The sequence below is a fragment of the Equus asinus genome, chromosome 17, assembly GCF_041296235.1.
Source record: "Equus asinus isolate D_3611 breed Donkey chromosome 17, EquAss-T2T_v2, whole genome shotgun sequence".
Taxonomy (NCBI): Eukaryota; Metazoa; Chordata; class Mammalia; order Perissodactyla; family Equidae; genus Equus; species Equus asinus.
In genome coordinates this window covers 42,208,443-42,230,280 of record NC_091806.1, presented here as the reverse complement: position 1 = coordinate 42,230,280, position 21,838 = coordinate 42,208,443, and the positions used below count along the sequence as shown (strand labels likewise).

The window sequence follows — 21,838 nt, the reverse complement described above, 5'->3', positions numbered from 1 at the left end:
AATGGCTGTGGTGTCAGGACCCTGCCCTCCAGTTCCCCCAAACGCTGCCCAAGACGCCAGCCAGGTTCACGAGCGGCCCCCACCTCTGACCTGGACAACGTCTAATCCGAGAAGGAATGGCATAAACACATAACAGTGCCCGGGGACCAAGTGGCCTCAGAATAGTCACTCCCTGCGCCTCTCGCAGCCCCCTAGAGAGGAAAGACAGGACTCAGGATGGGGTGGGGGTGGCCCCCAAGATCCAGTGGAGCCCAGTTAGGCCCCAGCATCCTGGGAGGCAGGCAGGGAGTGAGACCAGAGCCCACGGGCACTCTGTCCATGGGTTCAGGATACAGAAGGATTTGTGAGGGCGGAACCCCTGAGGGTCCGAGCCCCAGCCCTGCCCAGCTGATGGATGGGACCTCGGCAGTCTGGCCAGCCCAGGGCCAGCGTCCACACAGCCGTCAGCTTGCGGCCCTCTCCACACTGACACCGCACTGGTGGCGGCGCTTGGCCGTCTGTCACACCCGGATGGATTCAGTCTCTGTGCAAACAGCTGTTAGCATGCCCGTCCGGCAGCTCAGCCGCCCGCCCGGAAGCCAGGAGCGAGGTTCCCACGAGGATGCCCCCGCCCTGTCAGGATGAGACTCCATCAGCACCAGGCCCCTGGGGAGAGGGGGGCGGCCATGAGGCCGTCACCACCGACAGTGTCAGGCCAAGCCGCCAGAGTCCCCCGCCCCACCCCAGCTCCTGCCTGAATCACAGACCCACGTGCCCACCCCATCATTTACTTGGGCACCTGGAGGGCTGTGAACACTGGTGTCCTCCCGGAGTCGCTTCACCCAGAGGGACCAGCCCCTTCCCTCCCTGATGGGGCACCCACGTGGTGCAAGGCTTCTGCTGCACCATCCTATCATGGCATCGCTGGCCCCATGTGACAGATGAGGAAACCCAGGCCTGGAGAGGTGGTTAGATGAGTGGCCAGGGGGACTCGAGTGGCCCTGGGAGCTGCACCCAGGGGGGTGAGCACAGTACTTGGGCCTGAAGCCCTGGAGTGTATGGGGGACATCAGGCTGACCCCCTGGCAAGGAGTGAGGAAGACTCAGGCGTGGGGGCCGAGGGGACAGGTAAGCCGCCTACAAGGAGAAGGCCTCGGATGTGGACCAGCAAGGCTGCAAGTGCGGGAGGTCCTGCTGGGACAGCAGGGCGTAGGAGAGTGCGCCTTGGCAGTCAGGGCCCGCTGGTCCCCTGCGAGTCAGAACCCCGCCTGCGACCCTGCCCAGGGCCAGCAGCTCGTCTGCTGGGTGCACCGAGCCCCAGCAGGCATGTGTGGTTTGCCCTGGGCACGAGAACCTGCCTGTCTGTCCCCTTAGAATCTTCCGGTGTAGGATGGGGCTGAATCCCCCGGGACCCGGCACAGTGCCCCCCAAAAAGCAAAGTGCTCAGAACCTGTCTGTGGGCTGGTGATGTCGAGCAACCGCCGTGCAGCCCTCGCTGTGCCAGGCTGGCACGCAGCCCTGTGAAGGGACTGTCCTGCCAGGTAACCCGTGGGGACTGAAGCACAGAGAGAGTGCAGGCACGGAAGCATCCAGGAGCACACGGGACCAGAACCCAGAAGTCAGGCTCTTCAGGGAGTCCTGCCGGGGGCTGTACAAGGCTCCGCCCATCAGCTAGCAGGCAGACCGTGTCGCTGGCCTCATCCCGCTGCCCTCGTGCAACCTGCACATTTCCAGAAGGGCGGGTAGGGAGAGCACTGGACTGGAGTCAAGCCTGGGGCCAAGTTCTCGGGGCTCCTTGGGGAGCTGCTTAATCTCTCTGGGTCTCAGGTCCCCGTGTGGGAAATGGGGCCACCAGCCCCCACCCACCCCCCAGGCTGGTATGAGGGTCAGAGTGAGGAAGGGGCTGGGAGCCTGGCACCTGGCTGCCCTGCAGGGGTCACCTGCGCCCTGGCCAGAAGGCACTGGGGCATGAGGGCTCAGGGGCCTGATTTCCAGTCCTTGGGAGAGAACCCAGGGGAAGAGCAGATAATCGGCCTCATCATTTCACCAGGCTGCTGGTGATGAATATTAATAGCATTAATTATTTCCACCCCAACATCCAGGTCCGGGCTGGCCGTGAGCGATCCCCAGGCCACGAGGCTCTGCGGCCTCCTCCCCAGGGCTGTGGGATCTGGGTCTGGGACGGAACCTTTCAAGGGCAGAACAAGCGGGGAGGACCCAGCCCTAGCAATAAGGGGGTCTGCAGACGGACTTCACCTCTGGGTCCCGTAGGAAGGGCTTGGCGCCCATTTCACAGATGGAGAAACCCATCCAGCTCAGGATGAGAAGGCGAGCTGGGGGTCCTGCAGGAGGCATGGGAGGTGCAGGAGGGGCTGGTTGAACCAGCTGAGCTAGGAGACCGGCATGCTCACGGAGTCTGACCCCAGGGGTGTGGCCTGCAGGCAGCTGCCTCAGTTTCCTCATTTGCTGCACGAGGATAAGGATAGTACTTTTTTATAAGGTCCTAGTGAGCATTATGAGTTATGCAGAGAAATGCTCAGCATGGGCCTGGCACACAGGAAGAGCTCAGAGTGTGCTGTGATCCCCCCACCCCCCACCCCTGCCAGGACCAGCGGGTGGCATCCGGGTAAATAGCATCGCCTTTGGCTGTGGGACCTGGGCCAGTCCCTTTTCCCCTCTCTGTGCCTCAGTTTCTCTGACTACAATGGCGGAACAACACAATGGTCTCAGGGGCCTTCCAGGAGTGAGTCTCAGCGGGGGAGGCTCAGCTCCAAAATCCCTCAGGCTCTTCCAGGGGCTCCATCACCTTCTCCACCATCCCCGGCCTGAGACTGTGTGCCTCACCCATCCCACTTGCCCCGAAGGGAAGCCTGAGGCAGGACCAGGTGGGGAAGCCGCAGTTAAGATGCAGTCTGCGCCTCACCCGCTGTGCTGGGCACCCCAGTCGTCGCTCAGGGCCTCAGTTTCCTCACCTCTAGGGCAAGGAGCTGTCCACAGCCTGTGGTGCTGAATGAGGAAAGAGTGAGATGATACACACAAGGCCTGACAGCAGACGCCTCGTTGCTGTTATTGCTGCTACTCTTATTATTATTAACCCTCCAGCTGCCACACCCCCTCCCCAAGCCTGACTCAGGCCAGGGGCCAGCCCCCTCCGTGGCTGGATCTGTGAGCTGGGTCCTGGCCACGCAGACCACACCCATCCTAGGCCATCGGAGGGTCCAGGACAGCGCCCTCCAGCCTCCCGCAGACAAGGGCCTCTGTCCTGCTGACCCCAGGGCAGGGCAGGGGCAGGGCGCTGGCACAAAGCTGGGCTCTGTCTGCGGCTGCAATGGGGGGCAGCTGCCCGCAGAGGGCCCTTCTGCCACAATGAGGCCTTTGAGCAGCTGCCGGCCTCTCCTCGAAGGCCCCCGGCTCTCACAAGCCCCGTCTGTCTGTGAGGCCACAGGGCCAGGCAGGCAGCTGCCGTGGGGGCAGGGCCGTGCCCACCCTGCTCCAGGGCACACCCCCTCCCGGCCTCCTCTCACCCAGAGGACGCCGGCCAGGGAGGCTGCAGGCCCACATGCCCACCGCAGAGCGATAGCTCCTGGCCTGGCACTCAGGATGTGGGGAGAGCCCTATCTCCCAACCCTGGGCTCTTGGGATGTCGCCACAGGGCCGGGGTCTGCCTCCCTGCTTCCTCCCTCTCTTGGCCTCAGTTTCCTCATCTGTAAAATAGAGCTCCCAAGTACGTCCTGCTCTGGGCATCTGTGAGACTCAAAGGGGACCACATTTAACCCTCCACTAGGTGCCAGGCAGCGGGAGGGCCCAGGGAATGCCAGCCTGGTCGCTACCCCATCACTACCCTACCTGGCACCCACTTCATCCCCAGTGCAGCCCCGGGCTTGCTGGGTGACCTCAGCCTGGGGACCGAACCAGCCTGAGTCTCGGGTTTCTCCTCCGTAAGATGAGCTGATGCCACCCATTTCCAGGGCTGCTGTAAAGAGAAAGCCATTTATCAGTGGGCCTCGGGCTCAGCAAGCCTTGGTTGGATGAATTAATGAATCCTAGATCGACTCCACGGTTAAGCAGCGCCCCGCTGGCTGGCCTCGGGAAGGAGACGAGGAGGAATAAACGGGGGTGGCGGTGGGGCACATGTGTACCTGCAGCCACCTACACCCTCATACCTTCCCAGTGCTGGGGGGATGGGAGGCAGGAAGAAGGGTGGCTTCTTCTGGTCATTCAGGGAGGGCTTCATGCAGGAGGTGGCAGTCACCCAATGTAGGGAGTGAGGGTGGCCTTCTGGACACAAGGAACAGCACAATCGAAGGCTCAGAGGTGTGAGCCGTGTCATCCACAGGCCTAGTGGGGGAGGGACCAGAGGAGAGGCTGGTGAGCCAGCCAGGGCTGGGCTGGGAAGGTCTGAAATGCCAGACCAGGGGCTTTGGACTCGAGTTTTCAGGAAATAGGGAGCCACGGATGATCTCAGAGGCAGGGAGTAACCTGATTAAATGTGAATTCTTTAAGCGTCTGGCAGTATCTGTGCTGGAGGACTGGGAGGGGTGGGGATGGGGGACTTCCTCCGGGCATCTCATCTTTCCCAAGGACTCAGGCCAAGCAGAGCCTCTGTGGAGTCCTAGTCTCAGAGCCCGCCCTGCCTGGGGCTGCGCCGACATCCCAGGGTGTGGAGGGCAGCCTTTCGCTGAGCAGAGCAGACACTTCCAGAACCCTGGGTTCGCATGCAGCTCTGCCTTGCCTTTGTACACATGCCGTCACCTCTCTGAGCCTCTGCTTCCTCGTCTGTAAAGGGAGTGACACGCCTGTGCCCCGCAGCGCCGCTGTGACAATGAAGCTCGACACTGAGGTGTCTGCGGGAGGAGACCCCTGCTCCCTCTTCCGGCTTTCCTCACCTTGGAAGAGGGCGGCTGGGGACCAAGGGGGGCTGGGTCTCTGTGGAGCCCCCACTGGAAGCAGTAACCGTGCTGAGGGAGGCCGGGTTCAAATCCCACCCCTGCCACTTAGAAGCTGCATGCCCGTGACCCTCTGTGCCTCAGTTTCCTCGCATGTAAAAAGGCAATAATAACGTTCCTGCACAGAGACAGCATGAGAATTTAGTGAGGCGCTCAGCACTCAGCACCCAGTGAGAACTCAGGAAATGGGGCTGGTGTCGCTGCCGTTTTCATTGCTGTTGGCTCTGAATTCCTTCCCGTCCCCGAGAGAGGCCGAGGCCTTTCCTGTTTAATGGCGTCCAGGGTGGGGGGGATGTGGGGCCCCCCAGTCATCCCCGCCTGGCAACCGGCTCCCCTTCCCAACCCCAGAGACCCCAGGAGCCATCTCTCAACTCTGCACCCTCAGGACCCAGCAAGGTTGCCCCAGCCCCCACTTATGCCCAAACTGGGGCAGCAAGAGGCCCCAGCCACCCCGTGTCCCGAGTCCATATCAGAGTCCAGGGCTGAACGAAGCTTGTGGGAGGCCCCCTCAGCTGCAGGTCTGGGCCTGGGGGGCCCCACTGCCATCAGAACCCCAGAGGACACCTCCCCCAAGGCCTCTCTCCTCCCCTGGCCCTCGCAGGGCCCTGCTCCCCCCACCACCTCCTGACCTGGGGGAGGATACTGCGCCCCCACTCGGCTGCCCCACCGAAGGGCCCCGCAGAAAGCCGGCTGAGTAAATAATGACATTTCCTCCTCCCTCCTGTGCTCCTCGCCCCTTTCCCTTCCACAAATAAATTATCAACATGCCCGGGTCCCGGCGGAGCGGAGCACATCGCAGGGAACAATGAAAAAGCTTTTAATAGGATTCCAGGAGCTGCAGCCCCAGCTCCCGGGCCCTAATGGAGATTGCTCGGCGACCGCGGGCCACGCGCGCCCTCCTGGGCCTCCTGCACCGCCGCACCGCCGAGCTTCTCCAGGGGTTACCGGCGGGCAGCCAGGCCCAGCTGGGCCACCTGCTGACGTCACGGGCCAGCGGCGGGGCCTGGAAAGGATGCTCCAGAGGGAGGATGCATGCGCTCCTGCACCCAGACCATGCACCCTCCGATCCTCTGCTTGCCCCACCCCTCCGGTGGACCCCTCCTGGAGGACCCACCCTGCCGGCTCTCCCTGTGGGGCTCAGATGGCATCTCTGCTGGGAGCCCTTCCCTGACGCCCCCCCCGCCACCCCATGCATAGGAAATAACAGTCCCATTCATCAAGGCCAGCACCGCCCCTGCACACAGTGGGGCCTCAGGAGTGGGGGGCAGAGGGAGGGCCCTCCAGGAGGCTCCAGGCTCTGAGCCAGAGGAGACAGACTGAGGATGGGCACAGTCCAGGGGAAGCGTGAGAGAATTCGAGCCCGGGCCCAGGAGACCTCAGGGTGACCCGCCATCTCTGCGCCCCGGATTCCTGTCTGCATGGGCGTCTGTAGGGGCCCTGGCAGGGCTGGAACCAGTGTGTCTCCAGGGCTGCCCTTGCTCGCTGTGACCCCGGACAAATCACTTCAGCTGTGTCTCAGTTTCCTGGGGTCAACTCAAGATAAGAAATGCCCACCACAGAGGCTTGGGGGAAGATTAATCCAGTTAATACCACCGGGCGGGCACATAGCAAGGGCAATCTGTGTCGGCGACTATGGGACATGACCACCGTCTCCTTGTGCGGCCACATATTGGGGGGAAAGGGCAAGATGCCGTGTCCTGGCCGTGCGACCTTGGTCTGGTCACTTTCTCTGTCTGTACCTCAGTTTCCTCTTCTGTGAAATGGGCTATTGGGGAGCCCCAAGTCGATCCTGCACAGGCAGAGTCCTTAGCACGGCGCTCCATGACATGTGGTGTAGACAGTAAACACACAATAAAGGCAGCCGTGATGGCCTCTGTGCCGGCCTCACCGGAGGCATCGAGTCACACTGTCCCCATGCCTGGCTTCCACCCCGAGGCCTGGCACACAGGAGGTACCCAGTAAACACCCAAGGGGGTCCTGTCTGACCCACCCCAGGGGACCCATCCTGGGCAGAAGGGACATCAGAGCCCCATGCCCTCCTGTTCCACAACTTGGCCCCAAACCCCTCTCGCTCCCACCACCCCCAACCCTTACTCTTTCTGGAGCCTTCAGGGACTCGGCTCTCTCAATCCCCATTACGCGCACTCCCACCTGCCCCCCCTCACTACTGGGCAGTCTAGGGTCCCCTCCTTTCCTCCATCTGTCCACCTGCTACCCTCAAGGGCCAACCACTGTGGAAGAAGGGGGCCAGTCAGGAGCTAAGCAAATGCCCCTAAGCCCGCCAGCCAGGAAGGGTGGGCGCTCCCGAGGGTGCGGGGCTGGTGTGCGCTCCTTGGGGCCCCAGGGCAGGATCAGCATCCCGGGCTTGCTTCTGGGGGAGCCTGTCCTCTTTGCTGAAGTGCAGGAGCTCTTGGTTCCTAGAAGCCCCTCCATGGACATTGTTGCATTTAGTCTTCATACCGATCCCGGGAAGTGCGCTCTGTCTTGCCATCTCGCAGGGCAGAGACAGGCACAGAGAGGGTTGGTGAGGCATCCCGGGGCGCCCAGCTGATGAGTAACAGAGATGGGATTTGAATCCAAGTCCACCAGGTGCCAGAGCCGGGCCCTTTCATTCCCCAGCCCAGTGCCTCGTTCTGGACCCTGACTTCCTCCTGGCCTGGGACAGGCTCCTCCACACCCTGTGCCCTGTCTCCTGACTCTCACGGGGGAAGAAGACAAGCCAGGCTGACTTGGTGGGCCAAAGCCCTGGAAGCTGGGGGGGGGGGGGGGGGGGGCGCTGCCCAGCCCTCTCAACGGCTCAAGCTGGGGGGCTCAGGGCTCAGGGCCCCAGCGCCATGGTGCTGCTGGGTCCTTTGGAGTCTTGTAGCCAGCAAAAGTGGGGAAACTGAGGCACAGAGAGCCCCAGGCTCTGACTGGGGGGGTAGGAGAGTGTGTGTGGTCTTTCTCCCTGGGACAGGCGGGAAGTCTATAGGGGGTACAGCCTCTGTGAGGAGGGGGAGGGCTCCCAAGACCCCTACCGCCTCCCAGGAGCCCTCTGTCTGGTCCCTGGCTGGCCAGCACCGAGCATCGGGCCGGCCCTGCCCTCTGCTGGCTCCAGGAAGGTGGCCCTGCCTGACTGCTGAGCTCCCTCCCTGGGGTCAGAGGTCAGGCTGCAGGGCTGGCCATCTCCAGGCCTCCCTGGTTGGAGCAGAATTTGGGGAGGGGCTATCCCTCCGGCTTCTCATTCCTCTGCACCCCCCCCTTCCCCATAGAGGGCCCAGGAAGGTGCGAGGGCTACAGATGGCCTGTCTGAGGGGGCGGGACGGGCAGGGGGCTGCACAGGAGGGGCCTTGGGTCTGGGTAGGGGGAGGCCACTCAAATCTCTTGCTGGCAGTGGCATCCCAGGAGTGGGGGTGGGACGTGGGGCTCCTTCGACCTCAGAGCCCGGCTCGGGCTGGCTCACGGAGGGCCGGTTAGGAGGGACAGGTGTAAGCTGTGTGTGCAGGAGTGCCAGCGCATGTGAAAGCACGTGTGAGCGTGCAAGAGGTGTGAGCATGGTGCAGAGCTGTCTCCCCGTCCTGAGCTGACCCTGCCAGGACTGGGGCCCTGGAGGCTCATCTGTGGCCAGCTGCAGCCTGGCCCACCATGGGCAGCTTCTCCGAGAGAGTGAGGGACCCCCCCCCCTGCCCCCCACTCAGGGCAGGGGCAGTCCAGCCCAGTCTAGACTCCCAGTGGCCCTGGGCTGACTGAATCCCACCCCGTGCTTTAACTGGGACGGGCGCCCTCAGGAACACAGCAAAACTCCTGCATCCTGGGACCGCGTCTGGCCCACCAGCAGCCAGGCTCCCTGAGCCAGAACCAGGCCCCTCAGGACTGACCACGGAGGGGCGTGTTCGAAATCAAGGTCATCTCAGAAAAGGCAGCAGGCGGCTGCGGGCAGGCCCTGCAGGGCACCTCGGTTCACGCTGGATCCGGGACCCAGAAGGGCGCGTCCCCTGAGGGCAGCTCAGGCCAGCAGATTTCATCCCCAGGAGTCCCAGCTGGCAGGCTGGACCCTCCTCTGCCACCCACCCCAGCTCCTGAGCAGTCGTTCAGTCAAGGGTTCATCATCCATTCATCCTGCAGGACCCTGAGTACCTACTGTGCGCTGGGCCCCATTCCAGGCCCTGGGATACACAGTGCATAAGACAGACACATCCCTGCCCTCGGCCACCCCTGCGCACACAGGGCCTCCGACCCCTCATCCCAGCGCCCCTGCCACTCAGGACCAGCCAGGCATCTCCCCCACTACCCCTCAGAGCGGCCCTGGGCACCCCCACAGCCCCTGGAAACTCAGCTCTCCGCTCTGCCCCCGGAGGTGGGACCTCCACCGTGCAGCCCTCGGCAGGCGCCCCCAGGAAAAGCCCATCCAGGGCCAGTGCCCGGCAGCGTTTCTGAGGACATGTTCCGGGGCCGCATTTCCCAAGCGTCGCTGCGAGGGTGGAGGGGTGGAGGGGTGGAGGGGTGGAGGGGCGAGGCGGACGGCTCGACAGGAGCAATTTGCTTCTGTAGATAAATGCCGGCTCCTCTCCCTAGTCAGTTCCCCCTTTCTCTTCTCTCTTCCTCGCTCTCTCTCTCTCTCTCTTTTTTTTTTTTTACAGTTTGCTAAATCTGTTGTAATCTGGTGCCAACGATTAATTCAGGCAGAAGGAGGGAAGGAAGAGAGAGAAAAAATACTGCCACAGAGCTGCTCCCCGCGAGCAGTGCAGGCAGGAACAGCCAGGACGTGCGCCTGGGCGACCCCAGTTTTCATCCCGGTTTTAATTAAGTACCAAGCCATCCCCGAGACAGCCCCGCCGCTGCCTCCCTGCCAGCCAGTCCGCCTGCCCAGCGCAGTCTGCAGCGTCTGGGCCCCGGCCGGCCGGATGCCTGGGTCCTCATTCTGCATGGGAGGCAGTGTCCCCTAGTGGTTAGCTGAGCGGCACACAGCTGGGTCGTGGTGCCTCTGGGAGACGCGGCCTTCACTCCCGTCTCCCCCTGCCGCATCCCCTGAGTCCTGTGCCCCATCCCCATGCTGGGGGACATTCAGAGCCAGGAGGGGGTCTAAGGAGCCCCCTTCATCACTAGGAGCCCTCAGTCTACAGCACCCACTGCCTCCATCACCAACAAGCCCATCAAATGCTGGGTCAGCCTGCCCACACAGGGGGGTACTCGGCTCTCAGGAACAAGGGACCCTGGACTCAGGAAGCTCACCCTTCCAGGGGCCCATCCAGGAGCCCGGGCAGTTGATCCTTGAGGCAGGCCTAGGAGTCCTGAGAGATGAGATGGACAGGCCAGCAGAGACCCAGGGTCAGACACGCCCCAAGCTCCGAACAGACCCACCGTCCAGGTGCTGGCAGATGCCACATGCCCCCCATGTCTTTCACACCTGCAGGGGTCCACATGCAGCCCCTTCTGTTGGTTCCGCCCACCCGGCCCCTCGTTCCTGTCCCTTCTCCTCGCCAACTCCTGTCCCCGCTTCATGTTTTGGCTCAAGGACCCCCGTCCCCAACCCCCAGCCCCATAGGCTCCTCTGTCGCCCAACCTCACAGGGCTGCCTTCCCGCCTTCAGAGCCCAAGGCCCTGGTGGGAGGGGAAGTATCTGACTGCTGTCTGACCCTATACCAACTGTGGCTCCCTGAGGGCAACACTTACAGCTGCTTTCATTTACCCCATTTTTCCCAGAGCCCAGCACCGTGCCTGGCCCATAACTGGCACTCAGCATGTATCACATGCATGAATGAATGAATGAATGAATGAATGAATTAGAGGGAAAGGAAGGAAGGAGGAAGGGAGCCAGGGGTGCTGGGCAGGGTGCCTTGGGACCATCCCCCCCAACCCCCGCCGTAGCAATGCCTAAGGCTGACCCCCATCCCCCCCCGCACCCCCATCACTGGAGTGGGAGGCAGCAGACGCCAGCCCACAGTCAGAGTTTCAAAACCCAGGTCGGCAGCGAATCCAGCAAACAACCTCCACCGCACGTGGCGGCCCCCCCATGCTGACATCATCCGCGAACCGCTGACCCCGGGGAGTGGCTGGGCTCTGGGGGCCGTGGGCAGCGTAAACAGGCATCCGCCGGTGCTCAGGCAAACACAGGCCTGCAGGAACACGGCCCGCCGTGGAACCTCCTCCACGCCAGCTGCTGCTAGGAAATGCCAGGCCAGCTCTCGGGGGGGGGAGGGGGGGGGCGGCACGGGCAACCTGGGGTCACACTGTCCTTCCCCCTGTCTCTTCCGGACATCCCGTCCGCTCCCCCCCACCCCAGCCTTCTCAGGGTGACTGCCCCGAGGCAGAGGACAGAATGCAGCAGGCTCGTGCCCTGGCACAAGCCGGAGAAGGCAAGAACTTGTCTCCAGGAGGACCCAGGTTCCCGGGAGGGGCCCCCCAAACCCACACAGAGGGCTGTGCATCAAGGACAGCAAGCAGGCCTGAGTCCTGCGCCAGCCCCACCCTTCCAGAGCCCTGGTGGCCTCTCCTGAGGGTGAGCCCCTGGGGCAGCCCCACCCCCCACCCCAGCCCACCCCACCCCCACTGCAGGCATTTAGGACCTCCAGCCACGCCCACACCCCTCCTTGTCCCCACACTTGCTCACAGCCCACACACTCCATCCTATGAGGCCCCAAGGCGAAACCCCTCAGCCTCATCCCTGTTGGTCCTGGACATTCCCACTGTCACTTAGGGCCAGGCTTTGGAGCTGACACCCGTGGCCAGTAGGTGGGTGAGATGTTACTGGGCTTTGGTGGCTAGGGTCGGGGCCAGGTCAGTCCTTCCTGCTACTCCAAGGTGTGAAGAAGCTGGAAGCCCTCAGCCCAGTGTGAACCAGGGGTGGGGACCAAGGGGGGCCCCACATCGCTGGGCAAAAACTCTGTGCTAGAAGCTTCCTATGCATCATCTCATAATGGGTACCCCAAGGTGGGTACAGCTCTTCCCCCACTTTACAGATGAGGATGTTGAGGCCCAACAAGATCCAGACACTTGCTCGAGGTCAGCAGGCCGGGCAGAGCAACCCTCCCAGGAATCACAAGTCCCTAGGACCCTGGGGCAGAGGGTTGGCCCAGCCAGACCCCCACACAGCCCCAGACAGCCTGGCTGGCAGGGGAGGCGGCTACCAGCAAGGCCCCAGCTCCCTGAGGACACACGGTGGGGCCATCCACACTGCAGCGCAGGGACTTCACCTGCTCACGGCCACCCCTGTGCCATCTGCCCCTTCCCCTGGCTCGGGGCAAGCTGCTCCCAGAGGCCCAGAGCCTGCCAAGCACGCCCCACCCAGCACCGAGCTTGCCACCCCCCTGCCTCTGCCCGCCGCCTCTGTCCCACCTGACTTGGCCAAGGGTGCCCCAGGGGCCTCACCCTGCCCTGCACCAGAGCAGCCGCTTCTTGACAACTGTCACTGCACTGGGCCTCTGCGGGCAGGCAGCTGGTCCCAGGCCTGCCTCTCTGTCCCTTGACGCCCGCCGTTTCAGGTCCACCTGGAGCTCCGGTCCATCTCTCAGCTAACTTGGAAGCGAGCACAGACACCACCTGCCCATCTTTCGTGCACTGCTCTTCCCAGCTCTCCCACACTCAGGATGCCCTCCCATTCTCACAGGGTGGGACAGCCACTGTATCCCCCTGGGCAGGCAAGGAAGCGGGCTCCCCAGAGGCTGCCGGCCTGGGGTCACCCAGTAGGCGACACAGGCTCAGCCACCAGACCTCAGTCTGCACAGAGCTGGGTCTTGCGGGCTAACGCCCTCCCCGCAGAGCCCTCGCGGCGACGTGATGGGGAGGCAGCCTCCCTCCCGACCTCCTCCTTGGAAACGAGCCGGGTGGACCTCCCAGGGGCTTGCGATGGGAGGCCTCAGAGGAGGCCGAGAGGGACACAAAGGAGGGCCCTGCTGCTGAGGGTCCACGTGAGGCTGAAGTCCACCAACAGCCCCCTGGCTGGAGGGAATCTGACCTCCAATCCTCCAAGGCTTCTGCAGGTGCCCTCAGGCCTCAGGGACCCCTTCGGCCCAGGAGCAGGACACCTGTCTACCTCATCCCATTTTATAATGCAGTCTTGTCCCCCCCAAACTCAGCCTCAGGAGCTGGGTACAGCCAACTCCATTCCACCAAGGGAAACTGAGGCTCAGAGAGACAGAGGGACTTGTACCCAGTACGTGGTAGAACGTGGCACACAGACGGGTCCAGGGGCGTGCGCTGCAGGCTGCACAGCCAGGGGCGTGCCAGGGCAAACATGCTAGGGAGCAGCGTCCATCTGTGTCTGCGTTAGATCATGGGGCCAGGGGTGCACGTAGCCCCCCCCGCACACACACACACACCCCTGTCTGCCCTCGGCTCTCCTGCCCTCAGACCTCCCCGTGGCAGCCCCTTCAACAAGGTTGTGACAGCCCCTCGGCTCTTCCTGCCACTCAGACCTCCCAGGGCCCCTCGCTGCCCACCTGGCTGGACAGCATCCCCTCCAGGCCAGCCCCAGCAGCTCAGGCCGTTTCCATTTTAAATCTCTGAGGAAGCCCTGAACGATCGCCCACGGAGTCGGCACCAGCTGACAGGTGATGTTGTGCCTCTCCTCCTGGGGCTGGCAGGAAGAGATGCAGTTGGCTGTCACTCCAGAAACCCGAGCCTGGAACCCCTGAGCGTGGCCGCCTTCCCCACGGCTGCTGGGCAGAGAGGGGCATGCCCCTTCCCACGTCCCTCTACCAGCGGTATCCTGCATCCTGCGTGGCTCTGTGCCCTGACACAGGCAGCCTCCTCCCCAATTCCTAAGCCACCTGGGCAGGGGGACAGGAGGGGCTGGTCTCTGTCCTCCTTGAGGTTGCCCATGGGGGCGCCAGGGTGGAGCAGGGCAGGACCCAGCTGCCCCCCACCTCTGCCCCCAGCCTAGGCTTTATTTATTCACAACAGGGCTCTGGCTTGGGCCCCAGGGGCCTGGCACACCCCAGCTGAGCTGTATTCTCTTAAAACCACACACCCCAGAGAGCCCCGCAGCCCTCAGGGGCACCCGGAAGCCTGGGGCAGCTCCCTGATGTCGCTGCTCCACAACTTTCTCCTCCTCCGAGAGCTCTGATCCACCGCGTTCCCCCCAGCAGGGCAACAACACTCCCCAGCCTTCCGCCCCTGGGCCTCCAGTCCCCGCGAGGAGGGGCGTGCGCCTGGCCTCCGGCTGGGGGGAGTGGGGGGCACCCCGCTGCCCCCGGCCTCCAGCCGGCATCTCATGGTTCCAGCGCCAGGTGCACTGCTCCGCACGGAGCTGACAGTCCACAGCGCGCGCGGGGAGGGAAGTCGGAGGTTGCTTATGTCCCCCTTGAAGTCGTTTTAAAAATAAAACCTCGCTCCAAGCGTGACTCACGCAGCGAGCGGGGACAGAGCGCGGCGCCCGAGCCGGCCCGCTGCCTCTCTCCGCGCGCCCCTAGCCGTCCGGTTCCCGGGTACGGGGCCGGAGCTGGAGATGGCCAGCCCAGCCTGGAGCCCCCCGCGGGCCGGGCCGCCTCCCTGGGGGCGCAGCGAGGGCTCGGGCTGGGGCTCCGGCCGAGCCCCCGCCCTTTCCAGCCTCGGCTCGGGAGAGTGGAGCCGCCGGCCGCGCACCCCGCGCCTCCCCGCGGCGGGGCCAGCGCCGCCGACGCTCGGCTGTCGACTCGGGGCCCCCCACCCCAAATCCCAAAGGCTGCGCGGCGCCCGGGCAAAGCCGGGCAGCCGGATCCCGCGGCGTCTCCGTGCACCCCGGCCCTGCCCCGCTGGCCCCGGCGCCCCGTCCCGCACGCGCGGACCCCGACCCCCGCCCCGTGCATCCTTCCTTACCTGCGCAGCGGCCGAGGAGGCGGGTCTCCTCGGGAAACTTTGCGGCGACGGCTGGAGCCTCAGGGGTTATTCCAAGGAGCGGGCGGGAACCGGAGCCGGAGGGCGCCCACGGGGGCCCGGGAGAGGAGCCCCAGGCGCGCGGCGGAACGCGGCGGCGGGCCCGGGGCGGGGGGCGCGCGGCGGCGCATCTGCCCGGCTCGGGCGCCCGGCGGAGCCGCGGGGGGCGTGCGCAGGGGCGCGCTCGGCAGCCGGGGTGCGTGTGGCCGGGTGGGTGCGCTCGGCGGGGCGAGGGCCGGCGGCGGTGCTTGCGCGAGCGGCGGCGGCGGCGAGCAGGGCTCGGGGAGCCAGGCTGTGCGGCCGCCTCTCCCTCGCGGCGGCGGCGGCGGCGGCGGGGGCCGTGCGTGCAGGCGCGGAGCGGGAGGGAGGGGAGGAGAGGGGGAGGCGGCGGGCGGGGAGGAGGCGACGGGGGCGGGGGCGCCGCGCTGCGCACTGGCCGGCGGGACCCGGCGCTGGAGGCTGCGCCGCCGCGCGGGGACTCGGGCCCAGCCCGGGAGAAACGGCCTCCGCGTCCCTCTCCCTCTGCCCTCGGCTAAAATGGCTGGGGGGTGGGGGCAGATTGGGGATCCGGCCCCCCCCGCGGGGGCGAGGAGGGAGGCTCCCAACAGCCTCCAGCGCGGGGGCGGGGGAGGAGGAAAGGGGTTCTCGCTCACGCGCCGCCTCCCCTTACACGGCTCCTCTCCGCACCCACTCATTCATCCATCCTTCCAACCATCCATTCATTCATTCGTGCGTCCACCCGTGCATTCATTCACAAACAGATACCCAGCGCCTACTCTGCTTGTCAAGGTAACCCTTCCTCCTGCCGGGCGCCCCTTCCCCACGCGGTCCCCTCACCTGCGCGATGCTCCACCACCGGCCGGGTCAGATCCCAGCCGCCACGCCCCACCCCCTCCAGCCCCTGTGACCTTGAGCAGCGAGTTACTTAACCTCTCAGAGCCTCAGTGTCCTCTGCTGTGAAATGGGAGCATTAAGTACCTACCTCCCAGGGTTAACTAGACGGTTGACGGAGACCTTGAATGGGAAGGAGTGAGGGCCTGCCGGGCGCACATTACGACTCCGGACATGTCTGCAGCAGCTGTGTGGGGTCTAGGGTGGGGGGACCAGACCTCTCTCCTCTTAATCTGGAAAGTCCCCGTGCTCTTGGCGTTCTCTAGGGTCCTAGGAGCTCTCTGTCGCCCAGCCTCACCCTGGTCAGACCTTGTCACCAAGCTCATCCGTCGTGTCCTGCCTTCTTTTCCCTGGAGGCTGCTCCCAGTGAGTTCCCACCTCTGCCTAGAACCTCCCCAGGCCCCACTGCTCCCAGATCCATGCCCAGACTCCCCACAATCCGGCTGGGACCCCTCCCCCCAGCCCAGCCCCACACCTCCCGCCCACTGTCCCAACTCCAGGCCGGTGCAGCGGTCTAGGTTATGCTGCTCTTTGCTGCCCTTCAAGGCCTGGCCAGGCCACCCCTTCTCTGGGAGGCCCTCCCAGATTCTCCCTGGGGGAAGGTTGCTGTGAGGGATACCGGACCCTCTGTCCCCCACCTCCTGCTCTCTCCCATCTCTCTTGCCCCCAGCCATGAGCAGACTGAGGCCTCGCCTGAGGCTGTGCATGCCCCTGCCTTTGCCTTCCTGCCTCTTCCGCCTCACCCCTCCCTTCCCTTTTCCCTTCCCTTCACTCCCTTTCTTGCTCCCCCCACCCCTGCTTTCTACTCAATTCACCAAACAGCTATTTTTTCCTCCCAATTTTTATTTATCGCCCAAACAGCATTATACCAACAATAAAGAGAAAAATCACCCACAATGCCACCGCCCTGTGGCATCAACAGCCTCTGTGCCTCCGCTCCCTTCCAGGCTTGTCCATGCACCAGCGGCCGTAATTCTCACAGAGCCACGGTTTCTGTTCCGCCTCCCAGACCCCCAGATGGACATGGGGGCCCTGGGGCTCCGTCACCCTCTGTCGCACTGAGCGTGTTGCTCAGGAATTCTGTGCGCATCTTCTTTCTCTTCTAGACCGAAGCCCTGGGAGGAGGGACCCCTTCGCATCCCAGACACAGGGCTGGCGCAGAGCAGGCTCTCGGTGCCTGGAGTGGGATGGATGGTGTGGATATAGCTCTATGCGCCATGTCGGCCTTAGATAGCAAAATACCATCTTCATGATGGTGGTTTTAATGGCTGCATGATATTCCATCGAGCTGATGGACCGTGGCTCGCTCAGCCGCGCCTGGGGCCGCAAGCAGTTCAGGGAATGTTTATGGCGGTTCTCTGTGTGCCGGGCGCTCTGGGGCACTGGAGACCAAAAGTGAATCGGGCCTGGCTGGGCCGCCCTCCCCTCCCGCACAAAGCTGGAAATCCAGAAGGGGGTGGGCACCTATGTGGTTATGGCTCGGCGGCATCCTGCTGAGACAGACGTCATGACCATGTGACCCCAGGACACAGGGGCCACGTCGTCTGCGCCAGCTTCCTGGGGAGGTGGCCCCTGCGCTGGGTCTCGGAGGGTCGGGAGGAATGTTCTGGGCAGACACCAGAAGCTGGTCCCGGCTTGTTCACGGTGTGAAAGAGCCAGAGGTTTGGGGTCAGGAATTCTTGGCTGGAGCTGGGGGATAGGAGTCTCTGGCCATGGTGGGAGATGAGGTGACTGATGTCAGCCAGACCAGGTATCCAGGGCCTTTAACAAACCTGGGGAGTCCGGACTGTATCTTAAAAGGAGTAGGGTACCAGAGAGGGAGAGTAAGTTCAGCAGGGGCACTGTCAGCTATGAGATTCACAAAGATCGCTTGTTCATTCAACAAACACTTGCTGAACTCCTGTGTGCTGTGGGGCTCCATAAGGGCGCGTGATGAAGACAGAGGGGCCCTGGCCCAGGAGGACTGAGCTGGTCTTCGAACGGGGCACTCACAGAGACGTTCTCAGCACGAGGAAGCGGAAGTGACCCAGGCACAATTTGTGGCTTCAACCCTGGGCTCCCCGGCCCCAGCTCCCCTGCTCCCAGGGCAGCGGTAACACGGGCAGCGTCTGGCAGCCAGATATGGAGGACCAGCCACTGGGCAGCCAGGGTCACCCTGGCCCTGCCCGCAGCACCCCTGCCTCCCCCACCATCCCTACCCTCTCAGGAGTCCCCAGATCTGGATTTTCTTGGCCACCTGACCACTTCCCCACTGGTGAACCCGGGCACCAGCCCAGCGTCTGTCGATGCTGCTCAACTTTCTTATCTTAATGGGGCCGTCACACACCTCCTGGGGCTTGTGTGACAGTCTGACAAGGTCCTGAGAGGAAAGTGCTTTGTATACTGTGAAGTGCTGTGACACCACCACATACCAATATTATATTGTTGTCAACCAAGGTTGTCCCCCCTTGGCTCTGCTTGGGCCTGTCCTGGGCTGGGGGCAATGGAAGGGGTGGCCTGACTCAAGGGTGGGGCGGGATGTTCCATGGGCATCCCCAGGGACCCCTGAGGCCCAGGCTCTGTGCTGGGCGTCCAGGAGTGGAGCCCCCGTGGGCAGTGGTCAGGGGCCAGCACCAACAAAGGGGCCCAGAGCAGATGTTCAGAGAGTGCGACCCTGGGATCAGCCAGCCCCCTGACAGTCAGCACAGCCTCCCCCACAGGCCCCAGCGTGGGCATCGTCTCGTGGTGGGGGGGGGGGTGGGGCTCCAGCCCCCCACCTGGAGCCAGAGAGCCTCCTAGTGGACTTCCTGCCCCATCTCTGGGGTCTCAGTCTTGGATATCACTGCCCTCCCAGATCCCCAGGGTTCCCTGTGTCTGGGGGCACCTGAGAGAGAGCTCCCAGAGGTCACTCTCACTGAACCCCTGGCCCGTCTGGTTCCCAGACATGGCCCCCCGGCGATGTCCCTTGCCCCCTGCGATGTGTCCATGAGTCGTGGGCGTGTGGCCTGTGTGCAGGCTGGCTGCACACATCTGAGTGAGCACACCAGCGCCCCCCAGAAGGTCCCAGCAGCTTCTGTGATCCCAGTCTCAGTGCCACCACGCTCCCCCTCCCGCCGCTGTGCATAAAGCTTCCCGCCTGCACAGCACAGAGGGTTGGGGCTTCGCAGGATCAGGGTACAGGAACGGCAGGGGTGGGTCCCAGCGCTGAATTTCAGGGGGAGCAAGGGAGCAAGGCCTCCAGCCCAGGAGGAAGTCGCAGAGCGGGTGCTTTGGGAGCGCACACGGCAGGGACAAAGCCAGCGTCTCCCGAGCACCCAGGAAGGGTCCCCAGGCAGCTGGCCGGAGAAAGCTGCTGGCCAGTGCGGGAGCACACCCATTCGGCCTGCTCCAGCGTCTGCCTCTGGGCACCCTGCTCCCCCAGCACTGAAACAGGCGTCCCCCTTCCCTGCGCTGTCCCTCCTTTCTGGACGAGTCAACTCCTACTTACCTCTCAGTCCGGGGCTTGACCATCTTGTCCTCCGAGAGGCCTCCCCTGACCCCACCTGTCCTAACGAGGTCACCCGCTCTCTCTGCTCCCTCGGCTTTCCCTCGGTGGCACTTAGCTCCGTCTGTGATGGTGTGTGACTTGTGCCACTGCATTGGGCATCTGCTGGATGACGCGTTCACATCTCTGAAAATCGGGGCGCGGCTGGTGGTGCGGCGTCTTCCTCGGTGGTACAGAAAATAGTGGCGAGACTTGGGATCCACGGAGACCATGTTCCGTGCTGTGTGTTTTGTTAGCGTCCGTCCCTCCCAGCAGACTGGGACCACCTTGAGGGTTTGCCATGGTCCCTGCACGTCCCCAGCACTTGCGACAGGTCCCGGCGTGTGGGGAGAGCCGTTGGGCGGTGCTCAATGAGTGAATGGATATGATGACGATGACGTTAATTAGCGTCAGGCTGAAATAGCCTTGCAAGGCCGCAGGGACGGAGTGCCCAAGGCCAACCGTGACCTCCCAAACTGGGACCTGCCCAAGATAATGGTTCCAGGGGCTCCAGGGGGGCCAGACACACTTCCAGCTACTGGGGAGCGGCAGGGTAGGGTGCCAGAGGGTGTCTGGGGGGTGATGGGGAGGTGAAGTAGGGAGATCACAAGTGACAGCTGTCATTCCAAGCCCCTGGGTGGGTGGAAGAAAGACAGCAGAGAGCTGGAACCCGGCCTGGACACAGGCGGGAGGGTGGTCCCCTGGGGACGAGGGCTCCGTGCCAGCTGCCTTCCACGGCCCTGGCAGGACCGAGGCTGCTGCCCAGACTGCTCCCTGATGGGCCCTCCTATCCCTTGGGAGCCTTCTCTTCTCCCCACAAATGACGTCACCACCCTTCACCCCCCCATCTCCTCCAGACCCAGGCTGCCTCTCACTGGTTCCCTCCCTCCCCGACTCCCTCCCCGGCCTTATTCCCAGCAGAGGTGACACTTTTCATGGTGATTGAGGCATTTTTTGACTCTGGCTATCATTCACCTGTTACACACATCCCAAGTTCAGGAGGGGACACGTGACCTGTGTCTAGAAGGACAGTCTCACTGGAGGGACCGACACATGCCAACGCACCGAGGGGTGCATGGTGAGCAGCTCCGGGCAGGGGGTGGTGGAGAAGGGAAGCAGAGGTGAGGTGAGAAGTGTAAAGAGAGGGCACAGCCCCAAGATATTGGGGAGCCAGAGAGCAGGGTCCCCACGACTGTCCGAGGAGGGAGAGGGGAGGGCGGGGCCGAGGATGGCGGGCGGGAGACGTCCAGGTTTTGAGATGAGAGACTCAGAGACCCCAGCTAGGGTCCCAGCCTCCAGTGATGTCCCCACCCCCGCCACTGTGCCTCTTCTGAGCCCTGCAGACCTCCTTTTCAGGGGCTCAGAACTCTGTCCTCCTGGCCTCCTCCCTCTCCCACCCACCCAGTCCGAGTCTACCCCCTCGGTCTCCCCCACCCCCAGGGCTCCTGAGGCCTGATGCCCACACAGGCCACCTCCTTGGGGACTCAGGCAGCTGAAGCCACTGGAGATAGTGTGGGGGGGCAGTGGGAGTCCGCGGATGGGGTGTCCTGAGCCTGGGGTCCCCCTCCCCGAGTCCTGGTGGCGCAGAGCTGTGGTGCAGCGCTGGGTGAGTGGGGTCCCTCAAGGCCCCTCACCTGCCGGCCACAGGTGCAGCCACGCCTGGTGGGTTCGCAGCTAAGTGCACTGCTGAGACCCCGCCTGGGAGGAGCCAGAGCCGGGGGAGGGGGAAGATGGGAAGATGGGGAGGGCACTGGCGGTGGAGGGGGGGGTGGGGTTGCCCAGCAACCAGCACGCTCGCTGCCGAGGAGGGATTCTTAAAGAGCTGAGCAGCAAGGCTGGGCCTTGGAGGGGCCGAGATGTGGCCTCGCATACCAATGGCTGCTCCCATTGCCTCCTCCTCCTCCTCTCTCTTCCCTCCTCCTTCCTCCACCTCCTCCTCCCGCCCTCCTCAGAGTGGAGCCCCAGCTGGGAGGACATGAGGACAGCAAGGCGGGGCACCCAGGCCAGGGGGACCCTGAAGCAGCCAGAGCAGGGACCAGGCTGGGGTCCTATCTTGTCCCCATAGGACACGGCCTGGGAGAGGGTAAGAGGGCCACCCCGAGGCCTCAGAGCAGGGGCGCCCTGGGCTCCAGGACCCTCAGCACAGCCCCAGCACCCGGGACTCCTCACCCCCACCCCACCTGGCCCCTCTGATGAAGGAGCACTAGTTTCGGAGCCAGAAGAAACTGCCCCCTCCTAGCTGAGTGACCTTGAACCGGCCACCTCCCCAGCCTTGTGTCCCCAGAGTCCCAGACGGGCTCAGGAGCCATTGGTCATGGGCTGCCCGGAGGAGGCGGGCCTGACAAGGCTGTGTCCAGTGGGCAGTTTCTGAGCAAGTCCTTCGTGGTGTCTGACTTAAATTCCCTGGGCAGCAAGTGGTTGCCACCCTTCTTCTGTCCTTACTGAGAAGAAGGGACTGTCTGTCTGTTCGGCCGCAATGCAGGGCCTCATGTTCCAAAGGCAGCGAGATGGGGACTCGACACCGTGGGCTTCTTCCAGTGCCTTCCCTTCAGGGCCTCAGTTTCCCTTCTGTGCCCGGCACAGAGGGGCTGGACTAGGTCAAGCCTGCCTCGCGGGGGTCCACGGAGGAGCCTCTGATTTCTGCCACCTGCTCTGAAGCCACGGGGCGCTCCCTCCCGGCGTCCTGCACA

General features: G+C 63.9%; 2 protein-coding genes across 3 annotated transcripts in view; one reads left to right on the top strand and one right to left on the bottom strand.

Annotated features, from left to right (window-relative positions):
- FLRT1 (fibronectin leucine rich transmembrane protein 1) overlaps positions 1-15,234 on the bottom strand; it is a 79,761-nt gene extending 64,527 nt beyond the window's left edge. Inside the window, exon 1 of the mRNA XM_070488058.1 lies at positions 14,699-15,234. The gene's annotated coding sequence lies outside the window, so the exon portion shown is untranslated. The remainder of the gene's footprint in view (positions 1-14,698) is intronic.
- The window catches only part of MACROD1 (mono-ADP ribosylhydrolase 1), a 146,194-nt gene that overhangs the window by 99,658 nt on the left and 24,698 nt on the right, over positions 1-21,838 (top strand). The gene's annotated exons all lie outside the window — the stretch shown is intronic.